This window comes from Herpailurus yagouaroundi, unplaced genomic scaffold (genome assembly GCF_014898765.1).
Source record: "Herpailurus yagouaroundi ecotype Mexico unplaced genomic scaffold, PumYag 141, whole genome shotgun sequence".
Lineage (NCBI taxonomy): Eukaryota > Metazoa > Chordata > Mammalia > Carnivora > Felidae > Herpailurus > Herpailurus yagouaroundi.
The window spans coordinates 74,892,672-74,901,290 of NW_024412396.1; the positions used below are offsets into that span (position 1 = coordinate 74,892,672).

Genomic DNA, 8,619 nt, shown 5'->3' on the forward strand with positions numbered 1-8,619 from the left:
GGCGGGCGCGCTGCGGACGCCTAGCCGCTGCCCCGCCCCGTGTGGCGGCCTGTGGGCTCGGGGCCGCGCGTGACCGGGAGCGCAGGCTCCCCGAGACCTCTGGAATGGGAAAACCGAGGCCGGAAGAGGGCAGGGCCGGGGAGGGGCCTCCCCGCGGCGAGTCACACCAAGGCCGGGACTCGAACCTTGGGCCCCCGGCGACCGCCGAGGGGCGGGGCGCATCCTGCGGCGACGGCGCGCGCCAGCGTCTGACCGCGGCCTGACCCCGGGTTCCCGGCGCCGCGGTGGTGGTGGGGGTGCTGCAGCTGGGGGCCCGGCCGGAGGGGCGTGGTGCGCCCCAAACCACCCACGTGACCCGGCCCCGCACGGATGGGGAGGGACCCGGGAACCCGCCCCGCGCCGCGGCCCCTGGGCACCTGATGCGCCGTCCGCCACCGCGTCTTCTGCAGCTGGCGGCGCCCTGCTGCAGCCGGCCTTCCTGCGCCGCACCCGCTCTCCAGCCGCGGCCTAGAGAGCCTGGGCCCACCTGGGCCAACATCCCTGCGGCTCGGACCACCCTGGTTAGAGTCCAGGCCCCATCTCTAGGGACCCGCTCTCTTCTTACAGCCTTGTCTCCCGTGGCACCTCCCGCTGTGGCCCGAGCGCCTGAATGACGGACACCAGGGCCATGTGTCCAGAGCCCCTCGCAGGGCACGGAACAGAGTGTAGTAAAGGCCGTCGAAAGGGCAGGCATCCGTTCGTTTGAACCCTGAGAGCCCATTGTGTCTGATGTCCTCGCAGGCGGCGCTGACACTTCATACGCGCCCTGAACATGGAGGTCTGTTTACGGCCCCAAACACCAAAGGCCATACACCACCTTGGGTAGGGCCCAGCGTCTTGGAGACGACAGCAGGGGGTCAGGGTCCATCTGTAGCCTGTCTTGTCCACTGAGAGGCCCAGGGCCGGGGTGTGGGTCTGGGGGACAACGAGGGTGGAGGCCAGGGAGTGAGCAGCGTCCTCTTCACGGGAAGCCACCCCTGTTCTTCAGAGGCCACAGGGGTTAGTGTTTGAGAGTGCAGACTTTCCAGTTGGACAAACACTGCCTCTGCCACACCCTCACTGTATGATCCTAGCCAAGCTACATCTTCCGTATCTCAATTTACCCATCTCTATAATGGGAGATTACAGAAATAATCGTGGCTGCCTCATGGGATTTGGAGAGGTTCAGACGTGACGTATACAAAGTTCCCGGCACAGTTTGTGGTACATGGTAGGTGCTCCGTAAATAGTTTCCTGTAGTAATGCTGTCATTAGCAAGCAGGCTTAGTGTGCCTACGTCCCTGGGAGCGGAGTCACCCAGGACGTTTCAAACGTATGCACACGGGCAGCACTGGCTCGTGTCACATCTCTTCTGGGAGCAGGGTTCGGAGAGAAGAGGAAGCTGTGGGTAATGGGAGGAAGGAAGTCAGAGACCCTGGGTCTCATTCCAGCTCTGCCTCTCACTCCCTGTGTGGCCAAGGCAACACACGCCCCTTCTCTGGGTCTCTGTTTCTCTGTGAGTAACCAGAGAGGAGTTAGATGCTGTGATTTCTGGTGGCCTTCCTGCTCTGACATGCTGATGTTCCTTACCCATGTGGGTGGGTGCTGGCCCACTAAGCCAAGCAAAGGACAGGCTTTGCCGGGGCACTGCAGAGTTGGGACACCTGCCTTGAGGTGGTCAAAATGAGCCCACTCTTCTGAAAAGGAAAGCCTAGCCACCGGACCCTTGGGTACAGATAGCTGCAGCTGCCCTGCCCTCACACCAAGGCCCCGTCTGTCCTCCAGGCAGACGTGTATCTGAAGCCAGGCTGGTTAGTGCCCCCCGCCGCGACAGGCTCCTTAGCTGGTTCTCCTCCCCACCCTGCTGCGGCCGCCATGCATCAGGCCCTACCACTTGCCATCCAGCCCAAGTGTGTTTATAATTGGCCTCCCTGCTCTAACCTCCTCCAAGCCCAAATCATCCCACACACAGACAGAACTAGGTCACATATACACACGCCCGCCCTGCAAAGCTCTCCTGTGTCTGCTCGTCACCCAGACTAAAGTTCACAAAAGGTTCTTCAGGAACCACTGCTGATGGTGAGATATAGACTTTAGTATATCGTAAGAAGTGCAGGGGGCGCCCGGGTGGCTCAGTCGGTTGAGTGTCTCTTGATTCCAGCCTAAGTCATGATCTCGTGGTTGTGAGATCCAACCCTGCATCAGACTCCCAGAGGGTGGAGCCTGCTTGGGACTCTCTCTCTCCCTCTCTGCCCCTCCCCCACTTACGAGTGTTCAGCTCACATGCATTCTCTCTCTCTCAAAATAAGTAAATGAACATTAAAAAAAACCAAAACAATAATGGGGCACCTGGTTGGCTCATCAGTGAGGCATCCAACTTCAGCTCATGATCTCATGGTTCATGAGTTCGAGCCCCGCATCGGGTGAGCTCAAGCCCTGCTTTGGGCTCTGTCAGGGCAGAGCCTGCATGGGATTCTCTCTCTCTACCCCCCTCCCTCTCTCTCTCTCATCCTCTCTGTCCCTCACTCGCTCGCGCCGTCTCTCAAAAATAAAAAAGTTAAACATTTAAAAAAATAAAATAACAGCTATGCAGATCGTTCAGAGATACATACTAGCATATGTAAGAGGTCCAGAATTTGTTTGAAAACGAGCAAAAGGGGGACAGCAAGACAGGGAGGGGTGGTGAGGCATACACAGCAAATTCTTGATAAGTGATGAATATGGGGTGAATATGGGTGGTGGGCACAGGGGGTGCGTTGTATTTTTCTCTCCACTTTGTATGTCTGAAATGTTACATATCAAAAATGATTAAATGCTCTTCAAAGAAAACACAAAGGCCTTTCAGGAAGAAAATCAGCGTAGATCCATATTTGCACAAAGGATTCCTGAAAGATGCACGGAACATTAATAAACTAGTGGCTGTGGGGGGGGGGGACGGTCGCTTCACAATGGACAGAAATCTGGGTGAGACTTTTCACTATGACTTTTGAAAAGTGAACTTTATTTTTCAAACCATTTTAGATTGACAGAAAAACTCCAAGGGAAAATAAAGAGTTCTCAGAGGCTCCCTCCCATCCCAGTTTCCCCTATTGTTAACATCTTGCGTGAGCACGGCACGTTAAACTGGTGAACCCATGTCGATACACGAGCATTAACTAGAGGCCATACCTTACTCAGATTTCCTTAGTGTTGCCCAAGGTCCTCCATTCCAGGACCCCATCTAAGACACCACATCACATTTAAGATATCATGTCTCCTGGGGCGCCTGGGTGGCGCAGTCGGTTGGGCGTCCGACTTCAGCCAGGTCACGATCTCGCGGTCCGTGAGTTCGAGCCCCGCGTCGGGCTCTGGGCTGATGGCTCGGAGCCTGGAGCCTGTTTCCGATTCTGTGTCTCCCTCTCTCTCTGCCCCTCCCCCGTTCATGCTCTGTCTCTCTCTGTCCCAAAAATAAATAAACGTTGAAAAAAAAATTTAAAAATAAATAAATAAATAAATAAAGATATCATGTCTCCTTATGCTCCTCTGGGCTGTGACAGTTTTCCAGTTCCCTTGTATTTTTATGACCTTGAAAGTGTTGAGGAGTATAGGTTGGGTGGGTTTTTTGAATATTATTTTTATTTTATTTTCTTAAGTACGCTCCACACCCAACATGGGGCTCAAACTCATGACCCCAAGATCAAGAGTCACACACTCCACTGACTGAGCCAGCCAACACCCGCCGGGTTAGGTGTTTTGTAGAATGTTCCTCACTTGAGATTTACCTGATGTTTTCCTTATAATCAGACTGAGGTTCTGGGATTTTGGGGAGGAAGACCACACAGGTGAAGTACCATTTTCATCAGATCCTACCAAGGGCACAAACTATCAATATGACGTATCACTGTTGATGTTGCCCTTGATCCTCTGGTCATTATTACTTTTTATATTTGCTTTCTGAACCAGATGAAATATTACAATTTAAAATTAAAATATAAAAAGCTTAAGACCTATATTCATTTGCTAGGGCTACCAAAACAAAAGATCACAGAACAGGGGGCTTAAACAACAGAAACTGACCGTCCTGGGGGCTGAAAGTCCCAGAAGAAGGTGTGTGCAGGGCTGGGTCTTCCGAGGTCTTCTGAGGTCTTGATCCTTGGCTTACAGATGGCCATTCCCTTGCTGGGAATGTTCTCATTGTACGTGCAGCCCTGGTGGCTTTCCCCCTGTGTAAGGACACCCGTCATATTGGATGAAGGCCCACCCATATAACCTCTCTTTAACCTTGGTTCCCTCTTTAAAGACCCTATCTCCAAATAGTCACATCTGGAGGTTATAGAAGGGTTAGGACTTCAACATATGAATCCTGGGGGGCAGGGGCACAATTCAGTCCATAACAAGATGCCCTCAGAGCATAGCCACAATCTACTTTTCCAACTTAATCTCCCATGTCCCTAGCATTCCACAGCTAGAACTTTTTTTTTTTAAGTTTATTTATTTTGAGAGAGAGAGAGCACATGCATGCATGCACACATGGGGAAGAGGCGGGGGCGGGGGGAGAGTGAGAGAGACAGAGAGAGAGAGAGAGAGAGAGAGAGAGAGAGAGAGAATCCCAAGCAGGCTCCACACTGTCAGCCCCGAGCCCAATGGAAGGCTCAGACTCACCAACCGTGAAATCATGACCTGAGCCAAAGTTGGATGCTTAACCGACTGAGCCACCAAGGCGCCCCTCCACGTCTAGATCTTATACACCAGCTGTCCCAAACCCTAGCCTTCCCTCCTCCAAGTCCTTGTTCATCCACCTTCCTGTGCCCACAAAAGCACTGTCAATTTCCTCAAGAAGTGGTACCTGTTCTTGTCACAATTCAAATCCTTCCTCTTCTTCAAGGTTTCTCCAGATCCCCCCAGGAGAACTCCTTCTCCCAAACTGCTCAGTCCTGGGTCACCTGTCACAACGTGCCACCTTAGAGCTGGCGACATACCTGTTCAGCCCAGGGGTCAGTTCCCTCAGGCAACAAGTGTCGCCTGGGTTTCCCCTGGGTGCCCAGCACTGGTCCAGGCTGTGGTGACAGAACCTTGAGCAAGACAGACATGGTCCCTATACTCATGGAGCTTATATTCTGGTCAGGGGAGAAGCTGATAAACAAGAACACGAAATAACTTCCAACACTGGTTAAGTGTATTAAAAAAAAAAACAAAAAAACAATAAAGCCAGATAATGTGACAGAGGTCGCTGCTTTTTCCAGAAGAAGGCGACATTTGAGTTGGGAGCAAAATACCAAGGAGGTAGCCTGGCAGGACTCCTCAGGGAGACGGTGTGTAGGAAGAGAAAAAGCAGGTGAGAAGGGAATGAACTGACAGAAACTCTGGGGGCAGCACTGGGGGCTCAAGGGAGGAGCCGGGGGGAGAGCGAAGGGAGGTAAGATCAAGTCTGGGTTTGGGAGCCATGAGGAGCCTGGATTTTATATTGGCACTTTTCCAGGGGACGAGAGGGGCCTGGTTTCTGCTTTCCAAGGCCCGGTGGGCACCACGGGGAGGATGGCAGGAGTGGAGAAGGGAAGCCCCTTAGGAGGACTAAGGAAGAAGGCGGATGTGGAGAAGGGGACTCCCTTCCGTTGTGCCTGAAGGGGGGTCCTTAGGAGAGACAGAAAGAAAGGCCCTGGGATGGCCCCCGAGGCTTCCAACCAGTGCTGGGGAGCTGGTGTGGATCAGCCCGCCTGGTGCCCACAGAGCCCACTGCAGGCCTGGGGAGCTGGCACTGGTAGGTCCAGGGCTGTGTCCCGTTTTGCCATGCTGTCCCCGGGGAGGGCCACCCTCCCTCTTCACTTCAGGACCCCCTCCCTCTGTCCAGCCCCCACCCCCCACCCCACCTTGCCATCTACTCAGCACTCCAGCCAGACATTGGGCGTGACCTAGGCCTCTCCCCCTCTCTGCCAGCCAACCCTGTTTCCCACTGCACCCTAACCTGAGCCACCCCCGCTGATTGAGCCCCCCTAAGGCCAGAAGGGTGTTTCCAAAGTGTAAATCACACGTGGCCACTTCCCCAGCGGCTCCCCACAGCCCTCAGGGTTCCCCACACCCAGCAAAGGGTAATTAACCGCCCCCCCCCCCAGGGGCTCAGAGCTCCTGCTCCCCAGCCCGTCCACCTTCCCGTGCCAGACACTCCCCCCACCTCCACCCATCCCCAGGCCAACTCCTACCCCAGCCGCTCCGCCCTAGAGGTGGCCAGCGTGCCCCCAGCCCCCTGCCCCACAGTGTGGAGGTGGGGACAGTGGGGAGGGGGCTCCACTCTCACAGTTCCCGGGAGAACCCTTGTTAGCTGTGAATCGGTCGTGGTTCCGTTCGCTCATGTGGCGCATGAAAAGGGTATTTTTGTCGTCAAGGTTAGAAAAGACCACCGCCAGCGATCTGTGTGTTTTTCGTGCCTCGCTGGGCTGTCGGGGGTGTGTGCCCTCCGCGTGTGGCCCCCACCCCGCCGGCACAGGGCAGAGCGGGCGCCACTCTGCGGGTGGCGCGTGGCCCGTCGCGCGCACCGAGGGAAATGCGCCCGGCCGCTACCACGCGCGGGGGCCTCAGGCGGGGTCTGGGGAGCGGAGCCCACTCCGCCGCCGCCGGGGCCGAACGGCCGGGTCACTCACTGCCTTGGGGTGCGGCCTGCTGGTGGCGGGACACAGCAAATGCTCAGCACTCACCCTGCGGTGGACCCCGTGAGGCAGGTGCTCTCTGAAGCCCAGAGAGGTTTCGCCACTTGCCCAGGGCCACGGAGCGGGGACCTAGGGCGGCTGGGACCGCAACAGCTCCCGCCGGTGCCGGAGCGCCCGCCGCAGCGCCCGGGGCGCCGCAGGCTCCGCCCCTCCCCGCCGCGCCGCAGTCTCCGCCCCTCCCCGCCGCGCCGCACCTCCGCTCCTCCCCGCCGCAGGCTCCGCCCCCAAGTGGGCGGGGCGCCCCCGAGAGCCCGGCTTCCCCGCGGTGCCGCCAGGTGCTTGCACGCGCGCGCACACTCACGTACGCACGCATGCATGCACACGCTCACAAGCCCTTCGTCCTGGTCTGAGGCCTCAGCCGCATTCTCCCCTCCACCTGGGATTCACCTCGGGCCTCCGTGGGCAAGAGAGAGGTCTGGGCTGGGCTGGGACGCTCGTTGACTCGCTCCTTGATTCATTGGTTTCTGATCTTTATTGTGTCCCCCCTCAGTGCTAGAATTGAGGCTACGAGGTCGCACTCCCTGCCCGCAGGGAACTTGTTAGAGGTCTGGCCATAAACGCAGTTTAGCCGCAGGTCTTTTGTTCTTCCCCAAGCATCCTACCCTAGCCATGCCCTTCCCTCACTCCGTTGCAATGTTTCCCACCCCCCCCCCCCCAACATCTTTCCACTGGCTGCATCACCTCCCCCCGAGCCGCTCAGGGTCTCCTCAACAGCCCCCCTCCCCTTGCTCTCCTACATTTCAGGTGCTTCCAGTTTCCACCATTATTCATGATGCTGTCACATCAGTCAGGGTCCCATGGGAAAACAGATGGCTTCCGCAAATTAGGGAAATTCCAGGAGGGTTATTTACAAAGGGAGGTTGCTTACGGAAGTGGGGGGGAGTAAGGGAGCCGCAGGGAGAGTGCAGGGCTCCAGGGCCAGCTCGGGGAGACCGTTACCATCCCCAGGGCCGCAGGGTGGAAGAGGAGGTCACCAGCAAAAGAGAGGCACCAAGGGGAGGCCTGACCTTGAGAGCAACTGATACAGCCTGTCCAAGGCCCCCCACCGGGAGGAGCTGGGATCTGTCCCCTGATCTCCTATCAGGGCACTTTACTGGGCAAACCCACTGGATTTGGAGGGACGGTGGGTGCAGTTCATGGAGGTGAGCTTACCGAGGCAGAGAGGCCAAGATTGAAACCCAGTTTTTACTTTAAATCCTGTATTCTGCACGCACTTTGCATTGCTTTATGAGCTTAGAATCCATTTTGCAATAAAGAAGGTAAGAAAATATGCTTTCACATTGTACCTATGAGCTTGGACTGTGGAACTAGACCACCTGCAACTTAGTTCCGGCTGTGTAACTTTGGCCAAGTTATACAACTTTTCTGTGCCTCCCCTTTGCTCATCTGTAAAATGGGGATAATAATAGGGTCTCCCACAAGGATGCTTGCCTGGATTACATGAAATGATCCATGTGGCACACGGGGAATGCCCCACAGGCATTTGCTGATACCCTGTACTGGGTGAGCCGTTGCTGCCAGGCAAGGAGGGTCCCTGATCCCCGGACAAGCCAACGTCCTCCTCGCTGATCTGCAACCTTAGGCACCCAGGCGTGCCAGCCTGAGCTCGAAATGCCCACAGCCGAAAGATCAGCTGCGTAGCCGTGCTGCTACTCTCTCACTCGCCCACCTCAGCCTCCTCCACACAGACACGAACACGAGCTAGAACAGGGTGATCTGTCCTTTTTGCCAGCCCCAAAGACGGCAGCTGGCAGTGGGCTAGGCTCTCTTGGCAGGTGGAGACCATGTGACTGACTAGTGTGATTTGTAGCGGGGTGCCCAAGATGGTCATGGACAAGTTCAGGAAGCTCCTGCACGTGAACAAGGACGACACCGGACATGCCTCCCTGTGACCCGGACGGGAAATTGCCCACTTGTTAGC

General features: G+C 56.2%; 1 protein-coding gene across 1 annotated transcript in view; it reads right to left on the minus strand.

Annotated features, from left to right (window-relative positions):
• PPP1R13B (protein phosphatase 1 regulatory subunit 13B) overlaps positions 1-6,841 on the minus strand; it is a 99,643-nt gene extending 92,802 nt beyond the window's left edge. Inside the window, exon 1 of the mRNA XM_040478320.1 lies at positions 6,687-6,841. The gene's annotated coding sequence lies outside the window, so the exon portion shown is untranslated. The remainder of the gene's footprint in view (positions 1-6,686) is intronic.
• Positions 6,842-8,619: the final 1,778 nt, after the last annotated feature.